This window comes from Rhipicephalus microplus, chromosome 5 (assembly GCF_043290135.1).
Source record: "Rhipicephalus microplus isolate Deutch F79 chromosome 5, USDA_Rmic, whole genome shotgun sequence".
Lineage (NCBI taxonomy): Eukaryota > Metazoa > Arthropoda > Arachnida > Ixodida > Ixodidae > Rhipicephalus > Rhipicephalus microplus.
In genome coordinates this window covers 126,500,994-126,515,640 of record NC_134704.1, presented here as the reverse complement: position 1 = coordinate 126,515,640, position 14,647 = coordinate 126,500,994, and the positions used below count along the sequence as shown (strand labels likewise).

Genomic DNA, 14,647 nt, shown 5'->3' with positions numbered 1-14,647 from the left:
CCCGTCTACCGAGCTTCGTGCAGGCTAGGTTCTGAGCGTGACGTGTTTAAACGTGTTAAGAGAATGCCGGTCAGACCCTCTGTCAAAACATTCTTCTTTCAAGTGCATACCGGCACTCTCCCTGTACTGCCATGGCTAAAAAGTAAAGGGCTTTTTGTACCGTGGTCCGTCAACTGTCTAATCTGCGGCAAACCAGAAACGATAAATCATATCTTTCTCGACTGCCATGATGCTGTGTTCTTGTGGGACGTACTACAACGGACTATAAAAAAAGAACTACCTATCAACGCTTTTGGAATCCGTTTTCTTCCGTGTGCAGCTGCAGGGGAAGTGCCGAGTGACATGTTAATGTTGCTTTGCATGCATAGTGTGTGGAGGACAAGAATGGATGTTCGACATATGCGTGTAGACGCACGTTCAGCGAGAGACTATTTTGTTGAGAGTATGCTGTATACACGAGACGTGTTTAAAGCGCTGCCTGAACCCCCCGAGTGGTTACCTGTGCTCGACCAATTGGCTTCTGTGAAGCCTTTTTAAACCAAGTGCACTGGCCAAGTTGAAGCTGGTGTTTTAGTAAGTGTACATATTTTGTATGTATTTCCTTTGCTTGTGGTTATTAAAAGGCAATAAAGAAAAAAAAAAAAAAAAAAAAGCAGAGTGGTGCAGTGGAAGCGTGCTGGGCCCAAAACCAAGAGGTTCGTGGATCGAAACCACGCTCTGCTAATTTTATATTCTTTTGCATTAGTGCGCAATTTCTTACTGCACACTTTCTCACGTATCTAGAGTGCACAAGAGTGGCGCAGTGGAAGCGTGCTGGGCCAGTAACCAAGAAATCGGTGGATCGAAACCACGCTCTGTTAATTTTATATTCTTTTGCATTGGAGCGCATTTTCTTACTGCACATTTTCCCACGTAACTTCAATGCAGCAGAGTGGCGCAGTGGAAGCGTGCTGGACCCATAACCCACAGGTCCGTGGATTGAAACCACGTTCTGCTAAATTTATTTTCTTTTGCATTGGTGCGCACTTTCTTTCTGCATATTTTTCCACGTAACTTGAATGCAGCAGAGTGGCGCAGTGGAAGCGTGCTGGGCCTATAACCCATAGTCGACGGATCAAAGCCTAGCTCTACTAATTTTATGTTCTTTTGCATTAGTGCGCAGTTCCTTACTACACATTTTCTAACGTAACTAGAGTGCAGCAGAGTGGCGCAGTGGAAGCGTGCTGTGCCCATATGCCAGAGTTTCTAGGAGCGAAACCACGCTCTACTAATTTTATGTTCATTTGCATAAGTGCGCAGTTTCTTACTGCATATTTTATCACGTAACTATAGTGCAGCAGAGTGGCGTAGTGGAAGCGTGATGGGCCCATAACCAAGAGGTCAGTGGATCGAAACCACGCTCTCTTAATTTTATATTCTTTTGCATTGGTGCACATTTTCTTACTGCACATTTTCCCGCGTAACTTGAATGCAGCAGAGTGGCGCAGTGGATGCGTGCTGGGCCCATAACCCACAGGTCCGTGGATCGAAACCATGCTCTGCGAAATTTATTTTCTTTTGCATAAGTGCGCAGTTTCTTACTCCACATATTCTCACGTAGCTAGAGTGCAGCAGAGTGGCGCAGTGGAAGCGTGCTGGGCCCATAACCCAGAGGTCCCTGGATCGAAACCACGCTCTGCTAATTGTAAAATTTTTAGATGCGAAGCATCTAATACTCGAGACTTGTAGTGCGGCGCCGTCCGCAAGCTTCCTCCTCCTTCTTCCACCATCTGTGCATCCCTTCCTCCTCTACACACCGCGTCCGCTTCACTCCTCCACCATCTTTGCACCCTTCCTCCTCTACACACCGCGTGCGCTTCTCCTCTTCAAGAACATTCGCTAGCTGTATAATGTAGCGCGCATGCGCCGTCACGCTTCGAGAACATCGGCTGCTGACGCGCACGCATGCGCCGTCGCGCTTCGAGAACATCGGCAGCTGACGCGCGCGCATGCGCCGTTGCGCTTCACCCCCTTCTCGAACATTCGACAGCTGACAGTGCATGCGCCGTCGCGCTGTATATATACTCAAGGTCGGTGCTCGCTTGCTCAGTTGCCGCTCGTCGGTTGGTTTGTACGGCGCATCGACGTCCGAGGTCGCAATGATCGACGTCCCTTCGACCTGCGCCGGCCAAAGTGTTGGCGGAACCGCAACCAAGTCGTCGTCCGAAGACAAGGCAGCGCTGAGAAGAGCTCGCGACGCCGAACGTAAACGTCGGCGTCGAGCGGAAGATGCTCAACTTAGGGAACGTGAAGCCGCTGAGAGACGTCAGCGTCGAGCAGCAGCACCGGATTCGGCCGCTTTGAAACGTAACGCTTACGTGTCGTACGTGTTCACTCATTTAACACCCCTCCTACAACCACGTTAACCAATTTCGCCAGCGACCCCAGTAAGTCGCAATTTAACACCCCATTTCGCAACCACGTTAACCAATTTAGCCATCGACCCAAGTAAGTCGCACTTTAACACCCCGTCAACCAATTATATGCTCCGCATCCTCCTCAGTGTTCCCCCGAGGGAAGCTGCGGGCAATTTTTTTTCACGTAACCAGAGTGCAGCAGGGTGGCGCAGTAGAAGCGTGCTGGGCGCATAATCCAGAGGTTTGCGGATCGAAACCACGCTGTGCTAATTTTATTCTCTTTTGCATTAGTGCGCACTTTCTTACTGCACATTTTCTCACGTTACCAGAGTGCACCAGGGAGGCGCAGTGGAAGCGTGCTGGGCCTTTAGTCCAGAGGTCCGTGAATCGAAACCACGCATTGCTAATTTATTTTCTTTTGCATTAGTGCGCACTTTCTTACTGCACATTTTCCACGTAACTAAAATGCAGCCGCATGGTGCAGTGGAAGCGTGCTGGGCACATAACACATAGGTCCGTAGATTGAAACCACGCTCTGTTCATTTTTATTCTTTTGCATTGGTGCGCATTTTCTTACTGCACATTTTCCCACGTAACTTGAATGCAGCAGAGTGGCGCAGTGGAAGCGTGCTGGGGCCATATTCCAGAGGTCCGTGCATCAAAACCACGCCCTGCTAACTTTATTTTCTTTTGCAATAGCGCGCACTTTCTTACTGCACGTTTTCTCACGTAACTTACGTGCAGCAGAGTGGCGCAGTGGAAGCGTGCTGGGCCCATAACCCAGAGGTCTGTGAATCGAAACCCCGCTCTGCTAATCTTATATTTTTTTGCATTAGTGCGCAATTTCTTACTGCACACTTTCTCACGTATCTAGAGTGCACATGAGTGGTCCAGTGGAAGCGTTCTGGGCCCATAACCCACAGTTCCGTGGAGCGAAACCACGCTCTGCTAGATTTTTTTTATTTTGCATTAGTGTGCACTTTCTTACTGCACATTTTCCCACGTAACTGGAATGCAGCAGAGTGGCGCAGTATAACCTTGCGGGGCCTATCATCCAGAGGTCTGTGGATCGAAACCACGCTGTGCTAATTTATTTTCTTTTGCATTAGTGCGCACTTTCTTACTGCACATTCTCCACGTAACTAGAATGCAGCAGCGTGGTGCAGTGGAAGCGTGCTGGGCACATAACCCATAGGTCCGTGGATCGAAACCACGCTCTGCTACCTTTATATACTTTTCCATTAGTGCACAATTTCTTACTGCACTTTTTCCCACGTAACTAGAATGCAGCAGAGTGGCGATGTGGAAGCGTGTTGGGCCCATAACTCAGAGGTCCGTGAATTGAAACTACGCTCTGCTAAATTTATTTTCTTTTGCACTAGTGCGCACTTTTTTTCTAAAATTTTTCCACGTAACTGTAATGCAGCAGAGTGGCGCAGTGGAAGCGTGCTGGGCCTATAACCCAGAGGCCCGTGGATCAAAACCACGCTCTACTAATTTTATGTTCTTTTGCATTAGTGCGCAGTTCCTTACTGCACATTTTCTAACGTAACTAGAGTGCAGCAGAGTGGCGCAGTGGAAGCGTGCTGTGCGCATATTGCATAGTTCCTTGGATCGAAACCTTGCTATGCTAATTTTATATTCTTTTGCATTAGTGCGCAGTTTCTTACTGCACATTTTCTCACGTAACTAGAGTGCAGCAGAGTAGCGCAGTGGACGCGTGCTGGGCCCATAACCCAGAGTTCCTTGGAGCGAAACCACGCTCTGTTAATTTTATATACTTTTGCATTGGTGCGCAGTTTCTTACTGCACATTTTTCCACGTAACTTGAATGCAGCAGAGTGGCACAGTTGAAGCGTGCTGGGACCATAACCCAGAGGTCCGTGCACCGAAACCGCGCCCTGCTAACTTTATTTTCTTTTGCAATGGCGCGCACTTCCTTACTGCGCATTTTCACAAGTATCTGGAGTGCAGCAGAGTGGCGCAGTGGGTGTGTGCTGGGCCAAACACCCAGAGGTCCGTGGATCAAAACCACGCTCTGATAATTTTATATTCTTATGCATTAGTGCGCAGTTCCTTACTGCATATTTTTCCACGTAACTAGAGTGCAGCAGAGTAGCACAGTGGACGCGTGCTGGGCCCATAACCCAGAGTTCCGTGGAGCGAAACCACGCTCTGCTAATTTTATTTTATTTTGCATTAGTGTGTACTTTCTTAGTGCACATTTTCCGACGTAACTAGAATGCAGCAGCGTGGTGCAGTTGAATCGTGCGGGGCCCATAACCCAGAGGTCCTCTAATCTAAACCACGCTCTGCTAATTTTATACTCTTTTGCATTATAGCACGTTCAGTTTCTTACTGCACGTTTTCTCATGTTACCAGAGTGCAGCAGGTTGGGGCAGTGGAAGCTAGCTGAGCCTATATTTCAGAGGTCCATGGATCGAAACCACGCTGTGCTAACTTTATTTTCTTTTGCATTAGTGCGCACTTTCTTACTGCACATTTTCCCAAGTATCTGGAGTGCAGCAGAGTGGTGCAGTGGAAGCGTGCTTGGCCCATAACCCAGAGGTCCGTGAATCTAAACCACGCTCTGCTACTTTTATATACTTTTGCATTAGTACACAGTTTCTTACTGCACATTTTTTCACGTAACCAGAGTGCAGCAGGGTGGCGCAGTAGAAACGTGCTGGGCCCATAATCCAGAGGTCCGTGGATCGAAACCACGCTGTGCTATTATTATTCTCTTTTGCATTAGTGCGTACTTTCTTACTGCACATTTTCTCACGTTACTAGAGTGCAGCAGGGTGGCGCAGTGGAAGCGTGCTGGGCCTTTAATCCTGAGGTCCGTGGATCGAAACCACGCTGTGCTAATTTTTTCTTTTGCATTAGTGGGCACTTTCTTACTGCACATTTTCCCAAGTATCTGGAGTGCAGCAGAGTGGCGCAGCGGGAGTGTGCTGGGCCCATAACCGAGAGGTCTGTGTACTGAAACCACGCTGTGATAATTTCATTCTCTTTTTCATTAGTGCGCACATTCTAACTGCCCATTTTTCCAGAAAACTAGAGTGCAGCAGAATGGTGCAGTTAAAGCGTGCTGGGCCCATAACCCAGAGGTCAATGAATCTAAACCACGCTCTGCTAATTTTATATTCTTTTACATTAGTGCACAGTTTCTTACTGCACGTTTTCTCTCGTTACCAGAGTGCAGCAGGGTGGCGCAGTGGAAGCGTGCTGGGCCTATAATCCAGAGGTCCATGGATCGAAATCACGCTTTGCTAATTTTTCCTTTTGCTATAATTAGTGCGCGCTATCTTACTGCACATTTTCCCAGGTATCTTTAGTGCACCAGAGTGTCGAAGTGTGGGAGTGTGCTGGGCCCATAACCGAGGGGTCCGTGGATAGAAAGCACGCTCTGCTACTTTTATATTCTTTTGCATTACTGCGCAGTTTCTTACTACACATTTTCTCACGTAAATAAAGTGCAGCAGAGTGGCTCAGTGGAAGCGTGCTGGGCCCATAACCCAGAGGTCCGAGGATCGAAACCATAATCTTAATTTTATATTCTTTTGCATTGGTGCATACTTTCTTATTGCACATTTTCTCACTTAACTAGAATGCAGCAGAGTGGCGCAGTGTTACACAGTATGGCATCCGTTTTTTGCCAGTCATAAATGTAGGCGGTGTGCCCTACGATATCTTCATGGTATTGGTTCTTCACAGTGTGTGGCGAACACGGATGGCAGTTCGAAACGCAGACGTGAATCACCGGCCCGCTCGAGAGTACTTCATAGTAAGTGTACAGTATTTCATGACTGTATGCAAGGCACAAGATAAGCCAGAGTGGTTTCCATGTTTAGATAAGTTAGTGGGCATAAAGCGTCTGCCTTTTTACCCCCATGTGCTGGAAGATGGGGCAGCACTTTTACACGTGACACTGCACTGTATTCTTGTATTGATTGGTACTGTTTGCAAAGCAGGCAATAAAGATAAAAAGCGGAGTGGCGCAGTGGAAGCGTGCTGGGCCCATAACGCAGAGGTCCGTGGATCGAAACCACGCTCAGTGTTGGGTGTCGAGGAACCTCCCACCAAATCTGCTCAAGTACGGCTGCCTTTCCTTCGGCCGCGCTTGAACCTGACCTCCGACAAGGAAGTCGACAATGTGAAGAACGTGGGAGAAGCCCCCGCAGTTCCGCCGGACAGCAATGCCAGCGATGGCGCTGCCTAGCCTTGTGCTAGACGCGAGAGGTAAGCGCCATGCTGCAGGTCTCTCTTACTTTCGTCAAAAACGGCTCCTCTCTTTCCGTTGAAAGTCGCTACCATTATTGTTGGGGGTCTGGCAGCAAAAAGGAAGCAGAGCCAGCTTTACAGACTAGTAACGGAAAAAGACATCGACAACCTGGCGGTGCAAGAAACGAAAGTCGACGGCGATGAAGAAACCGCCAGCATGGTGCAACGTTTTTCGTCTAGGTTTCTTACAGTTGTTAGCCATGCAGTGGGCACTTCGGCTGGCTGCATGCGTTTTGTTAAGAGGCTGCCGGGGCTTCAGGTGACTGCCCATTTTTCACGTTCGGATGGCCGATGTGCTTCGCTCGCCTTTTCTCTGAACAACGCCAAGTGGCGGGTTGTGTGCGTGTACGCACAAGACAACGCGGAAGAAAGGGCTTTGTTCTTTCACGGCCTAGAACAACAGCTAAGTGAAGAAAAACAGGTAATAGTATTGGGTGATTTCAACTGTGTGCTCAGCGCACACGACAAGGCGAGCACTCGAAGTTTCAGAGACAAGAACACGGCTCTGTTGTCGCGGACCGTTGAGAACTGGGACCTTGAGGATAATGCCGAATGTGTTAAATGTAAAAGTGCACTGAAGTACACGCGATTGGAGGGCTCTAGCCATGCGAGACTCAATCGCATTTACGTATCGATCGACATCCTTCTACACTGTTCCGGTTATGAAGTAGTACCGGTGTCATTTTCGGACCTTTGCTTCGTCCAGCACTCTGTCACAACTGTTAAGCGAACCAATTCTTCCTCGTGGGACACCTCGAAACTCAACAGTAAACTTCTCAAAAACGGAGCATTTAATTGTTATGTAGGGAGGCAATTAGTAACATAGACGCCAGCAAAAGCCTGCATATCTGGCAGCGGTGGGAAATCTGTAAAGAAACTTTATTATTGAAAGCCATTGACAGGGCCAGGCGCATTCGCTTTGACGAGAAAAGAAAAGAGGCAGAATTGAAAACGCTTTTCAGCGGTTAATAAAGCGAAAATTCTGAGCCCCCGGTAATTGGAAGGAAGACATCAGCAAAATAAAACAAAAGTTAGAACTGATGGACGAACAGCGTTTTTGCGGTGCGCTCGTGAGAGCAAGGGTGAAAGATGCCACGGCAGGCAAAACGTCATCCAAACGCACACTTGGACTGGAAAAATCACGCGCCGAAAATAACGAGATACGGGAGATAGAGTGGGGCGGTTCCGTAAGAACAGACACTGACGGTATCGCGACAGCCTTTACGGAACACTATCGTAAGCTGTTCGCATTGCACGCGACCAAGTTTGATACCTTCAAGAAAAACTTTTGCCCGTCTTACCCCGTCTTGACGATGACAGAAAAAGTATTTCGGAGAGTAAAATAACAGTTGCCGAGGTAGAAGAAGCCATAAATAAATTAAACCCAGGAAAGTTGCCGGGACCAGACGGTTCCCTGCCGCTTTTTACAAAGAGTTCTAAGACGAAATCACTCCTCTTTTGACAGTCATATTTAATGAAGCGTATAAAGTAAATAGGTTGCCTTCGTCATACCGGTCATCCCACACAGTGCTGATTCCAAAAACAGAGGGTGTCCATAAACTGAGATCAGTAAGAGCATATCGACCTATAGCTCTCACAAATGTCGAGTACAAAATTTATATGAAAGTATTGGCCGAAAGAGTGCAGATGGTTATGAAGGACATCGTCGGGCCACACCAAACATGTGGCATCAAAGGCCGCTCGATTGGTCTAAACATACATAAAGCACGCAGTGTTGTCGAGTGTTGTGATTACTCAGATAAACGTGTTGCCATTTTACAAACAGATTTTGAAAAGACATTCGAGTGTCTGAATTATAGCTTGTTGTTTGCTGTTTTAAACGATGCTAATGTTGATTCAGTTATTTTAAATGAGGTGGCCCTGGCGTACCAAAACTGCACAACAAGATTGATAGTAAATAAGACTCTGAAGCCCCCATCAATGAGCAACGTTCAGTTCGCCAGGGCTGCCCCTCAGCCCCTTGTTATTTTGCTTGTATCTCGAAACCCTGTGCTCTACCATTCTCAAAGACACTTGTGTAAATGGCTTCCGGCTACAATCATCAGAAGTCAAGTTGCTTGCTTATGCCGATGACGTGGCAATATTTTCAACGGACTAACGAAGCATTAAACAAGCTGTTGACACAGATTGTGATTTTAGCAAAGTCACGGGATGCGGAGTTAATTGGTTCAAGTGTCTCAGGCTCTGGCATGGATCTTGGCGTACGAAACCTGACCACTTTGCAAAAGCGCCCTGGGTGACAGTCCCGGGCAACTACTTGGGCGTCCCGCGGGACGCGTATCGAGACAGTACCCAGTATTTGCAAGATCAAGTCAAACATACGAAGGGAAAAGCCGAGAAGTGGAGGGGGGCTGCAACCTGTTCTTTATGAGCAAGCTTTGGTACGTGCTGCAAGTGCTGCACTGCTCGCGGACTATTGTGCAGAAGCTTCACCGGATCTTCGCCGTATTTGTGTGGGCTTTCCGGTGGGAACGATGCAACCCTACCAACTTGTTAAGACGGATTAAAGGCGGGGGCCTTGGCCTTGGGCACTTGTTTTTTAGGAAACTTGTGAACAGGTTTTTTTGTTTTTTAGAGACCTCACCGATCCATTCCCGCGTACCATGTGTCAATTGCGCCTCGGCAGATGTTTCCCTGAATATGTTGTGACTACCGAAGGTTGTGCAGGCGGGATCGGTTGGTTGTTTAGAGAAGTGGTGTCTAGAAATAAGTTTCTTTCTGTGAGACTTACTAAAGAGTATCTGTGGACTGTAAAAAGAAAAGAACAATATTTCGTCTTATTTGATATTGTGTTGTTCCCAGTGCCGCTTTATTGGGCTATGTGCAGTGGAGGACCAGGAACCAATGTTTTAAAAAGGGTCAAAAAGATTCCTGTGCAGCCGGGAACCAAAACATTCTTATTTAGGCTGCACTCGGGCACATTGCCGGTTAAAATGTTCTTGGAGGAAAAGGAATGTTTTCCCCCGTGGGGATCCCATTGCATAATTTGTAAGGCACCCGGAACAATTGACCACGTCTTCCTAGCTTGTGTGTAGGGCGTGTATTTTTTGGACGTGCTCCAGAGAGCTATTAAAAAGGACCTTCCATTGGACCCGTATGGACTAAGGTTCCTGAACGTTGAAAACAAAGACGGGGTACCCTATGACGCAATCATGCTCCTGGGCCTCCACTCTTTGTGGAGAGCGAGCATGGCGGGCTATCATTTTGACAAAGATGCGCGACCCGCCCGAGCATATTTTCGCGAGAACATTGATTGGTTTCTCTCTGTTCTTAAAGCTTCACCCGAACCACCCGACCAGCTGCCACGGATAGAACATCTCGTGACTTTGCCCGAAATTTTAACTTGACGACACCAGCACTAAGCTGGTGGACTAGAGATACTTCCTGTCTGTATTGTACATTGCATGACTTTCTTTTCTGTCTCTTTTGAGTTACATGTGAGATTACCGAAACCAGGTAATAAAGAAAAAAAGCAGAGCAGCGCAGTGGAAGCGTGCTGGGTCCATGACCCCGAGGTCCGTGGATCGAAACCACGCTCTGCTAACTTTGTTCTTTTGCATTATTGCGCACTTTCTTACTGCTCATTTTCCCACGTAACTATAGTGCAGCAGAGTGGCGCAGGGATTCTTCTTCCGGCCACCTTAGCGAGCGGACGCGTTTGGAATGGTCTCTGTGGGAGCCGTATCAGCGGCCGTTTTTGGCAGCGGAAACGGGGTGTCACCTGCCTCGGATAAGGATTATTGGGTTGTTAGTACGTTTAGTTTTGAATACTAGTCTGCCTTTAGTACGTTTAGTTTTGAATACTGTTTTATTTCACGCGGATGTGAGGGCACGGCCCTACCATGTAGAAGACTTCAGGGATATGCTGAGTTATTCAAAACTGCTCTCCGAGGTTTCGTCCTTAGGGGCGTATCAAATGAATCACGTTTGGGCCGTCACGTTCTATTGTACCAAAGGTACGAAGAGGCTGCTGGAAAAAGTGGAAGTGGCAGTGAAGGGCCAGCGTTGCGTCCTCATCGATCCATCGAACCAGGCGGTTCGGTTGAAGCTGCACTGGCTCTTGCCTACCATTCCAGACGACGACGTGTGAGCGGCCTTCCTTAACAATGGCAGAGTGACGGACATTATCAAAGAACGGTGGAAGGGTGGAAGGTCAGTGGTGTGGCTGAGAATGCGTCAGCGACACGAAATGTGAATATGACACTAAAGGCGGGAGTCAAGCCAGAAGATTTGCCCCATCAGATGAGGATTGCTGCTGAGCTGGCTCTTGTGGTGGTGCCGGGAAGGGCACCGCTATGCCTTCGTTGCAAGTGCACCGGACACATTCGTCGGGACTGTAAGGTACCACGCTGCACGTGGTGTCATCGCTTTGGACACAACGAGTCGGAATGCGCCCATATCTATGCCATCGTTTCAGGGCACGTTGGGAGGGACGATAACTCGGAGCTCCTAATGGATGAAGCAGATTTCGAGGCAGCAGTGATAGCGGAGGCAGAAAGGGCTACGACAGTCAGCGCGCCAGCTGAGCAAATCTCAGGCGAGACAGCTCGCGTAAAGTCAATGACCCTCAAAGCCGAAGGCACACTGTCGGTGAAAAATAATTCCTCGGAAGCGCTGCTGACGCAGGAAGACAAAGGCAACGTGACAGAGGTGGTCGGCAGGGAAGCAGTAGAGGCAATGGGCACTTCCAGGGAGGGCATGATGATGAATAAGCGATCACATGAAAGCGCCGAGTGAGAGAGTGAATCTACCAACCCAAGCAGTCCTGCTGAAGCTCCATCAAATACAGCCCCTCTACGTCGGCCGAGAGTGCGGCCATGGTCGGACATTCCACAGGATCGGAGGCCGACGGCGATGCCACCGCCACCGCCACCGGTCATGTAGCAGTAAGCTGTGGAAGCCCCGATCTATGTTTCGGGCCCCAAGGTCACGTGTTGTCAAGAGGATAAGCCCATACTCTGGGTCTCTATTATAAATTATTCGAAAGGTGCTGCCAGATAAACCCTTGCGTTTTGCTACAATCAATGTTCGAGGGCTTGCGGCGAAGAGAAAACAGCGAAAGTTGTACAGACTGGTGATGGAACATGATTTAGACATCATTGTCATACAAGAAATCAAAATTGGAAGTGATGGTGCTACACCAAGTGTATGGTGCTACATATCATGTCAATGTACTACGCGGGTGTTAGTCACGCCATAGGGCGATTCGCGGGGAGTGTTCTGTTGTGCGCCAATACCTGGGCATTGAAGTCAAGGGTGTGAGGTCAGACTAGGCGAGGCCCATGGTTTTGTGAGATTTTCTATTTGGTTCAGTTGACTGGCGAGTGATACGCCTTTATGCTTGTATTTTACTCGACGAAAAAACATTTCTTCGAGAGTGTCAGAAATTACTGCAACGTCGAAGGGAACCTGGTACTGATGGGGGACTTCAATTGTGTACTGACAGCGCGCGAAAAATAAAGTTGTACAGAGTATAGAGACGCCAGCACGGCTGAGCTTCGCAAAATGATTGATGAATACGGGTTTGAGGACGTGGTAAAATGCTTAAAATGCGACGGAAATGTGCGCTTCACGCATTTCCAAGCAGGCAGCCACGACCGACTGGACAGTGTGTACGTTCCGGCCGAATTGATAGCACTTGCGCAAGAATATCGCGTGCAGTTGGCGTCATTTAGTGACCATTGTCTAGTCAGGTTCGACGTTAATAACAAAGCGAAAAAGTGAAATATGCTCGCGTGGGAAATATGAAAACATAATGCCAAAATTTTAAAAAATAGTGTTTTCTGAGAGAAAGTGTTTGCTCTGCTCGAAGAGATGAAGAACCAGACAGACTCAACAATACGTTAGAGATCGGAAACATTCAAATAAACAGCTAAATTGGAGGCCTTTCAACGAGCCGGCACTATAAAGCACGAAAAGAGTAAGTACGAAGAAAACCTGCGGCAAAGCTTCCAAATGCTAATATATTGTTACATGACATCGGCAATGAAAGAGCATCATAAACGACGAAGACGATAAAAGCGACCCTGCTCGTGTTGTTGCTTCTGTTCCTCCATCTTGGCTGCAGCTGCCTCTGACTCTACCTGTATATTTTGTAAATATATTTATTTCATTCATTTTCTCACCGCGCGACATTTGGTGATGGTGTGGGGTACAACATGATATAACGGAGCTCCGCAGTGGCCGACGCTTGGGTTTTTCCACCATGGCAAACCAGGGACCCGCTACCGCCGAGGTGACAACAACAACTGTTTTCCTTCCACAGCTAAAAGCTCCTGGCCCGTTCTGTGGCACGGATGATGTCGACATCGAAAAATGGTTGCCGTTGTGCAAACGTACAAGTAAGAATTACCGCTGGTATGAAACTCTTATGTTAGCCAATATCCTGCTCTACTCGAAAGGAAATGCAAAAGTGTGGTTCGAGAACCACGAAGATGAAATCGGAAGCTGGGATGCGTGCAAAGAAAAGATGCGCGCTCTTTTCGGCAAGTCTGTGGGTAGGAAGGCAGCGGCCAAGAAGTTGGCATCTCGTGCGCAAACGTCATCAGAGTCCTGCGTGACTTACATACAGGACGTGCTTGCCCTTTGCCGAAAAGCAGACAATGACAAACTTTCTCATATGCAAGGACTGCAACACGGTCGATGCCATCATCAAGGAGTGCCAGTGTTTTGAGGCTGCAAAAAGTCAACGTATCGCCCATAATTTCACTCGTCAACCGAACACAGCAGCAACCTGGTCGTGCCAAGACGGGTTTACACTAGAGACGCGGTTAACTGCAGAACACGTGACCGAGATCATCAGACGTGAACTTGAAGCTCTCTCTCCTGCGTCCACCTGCTCCCCTGCCTGTGACTTTAGCCCTCAGATGGTGCCACTGGTACATGCCATTGTGTGACAAGAGCTTTCTAATGCTGGACTGGCCTCCGAGTGCACTACAGCTCCCTCTCAGCCGATCAACCATCGTCGACCCCCTGTTTCGTATGCCCAAAGGCAAAACCTTCCAGCGCGCCCTCGCAATCCCGCCGAGTGGAGGACTGCTGACGATCGATCGCCCGATTTGTTTCAACTGTCATCGTATTGGACACATGGCCCGCCATTGTAACACTCGGTGGTATTGGCATCAGGAATCCTATGGGTACAGCCATCGCCCAGAGAGGGATCATGGTCGCTTTCATAGTTACCGGGAGTCACATCAGGCCCCAAGTGAAGACGTTCCTTTTATGCTGCCATATCATCGACGCTTTCCATCTCCGCATGCTCACCAGTCCCGTTCACCGCTCTCCCGTCGTCTCGCTCACCCCAATTTCGCCGACCAACGTCGCCGACTGACCACCTGCCGCGGGAAAACTAGATGATGCAGCTCCCGGAGGTGATGCTGCATCGACTACTTGCCCGCCAAATCCTCTGACCATGCTGCCGACTCGACGCAACCTTATTGACGTTGAAGTAGACTACATACCCGTTGTTGCACTAGTGGACACAGGGGCTCACATATCGGTGATGAATTCAGAACTGCGTTGTGGCCTTAGTAAAGTTTTAACGCCACCCACAGTACCACTCATCCAGGTTGCCGACGGTGGCACGTTTCCCGTGCTTGGAATGTGCTCCGCGTGTATAAGTGCGGCTGATCGCTCTACGACAGTACTATTTGCTGTGCTCGAAAAATGTTCCCATGAACTTATCCATGACATGGACTTTTTATCCGCCCACTCTGCCCTTATTGATTGTGCAACCGGCATGCTTCAACTTGATTTACCGTGTTACCATGATGACTCAGCACCAGCTCAACCCCATCTGTGCTCTGCAGATCACGTTCACCTAGCACCTCAAGCCGTTACTTGCGTGAACCTGGGATCTGTCCCTCCAGTTCCCGATGGTGACTACATGTTGACATCTATTGCTGACGTTCTGCTGGCCGAAATTGTTGCCGTGCCTCACACAC

General features: G+C 48.5%; 1 non-coding gene across 1 annotated transcript; it reads left to right on the top strand.

The window, feature by feature from the left end:
* The first annotated feature begins 3,820 nt into the window (after positions 1 to 3,820).
* On the top strand, positions 3,821 to 3,892 carry TRNAI-UAU (transfer RNA isoleucine (anticodon UAU)). The gene has a single exon. It is a non-coding gene; the product is annotated as a tRNA-Ile (tRNA).
* The last annotated feature ends 10,755 nt before the right edge of the window (positions 3,893 to 14,647 follow it).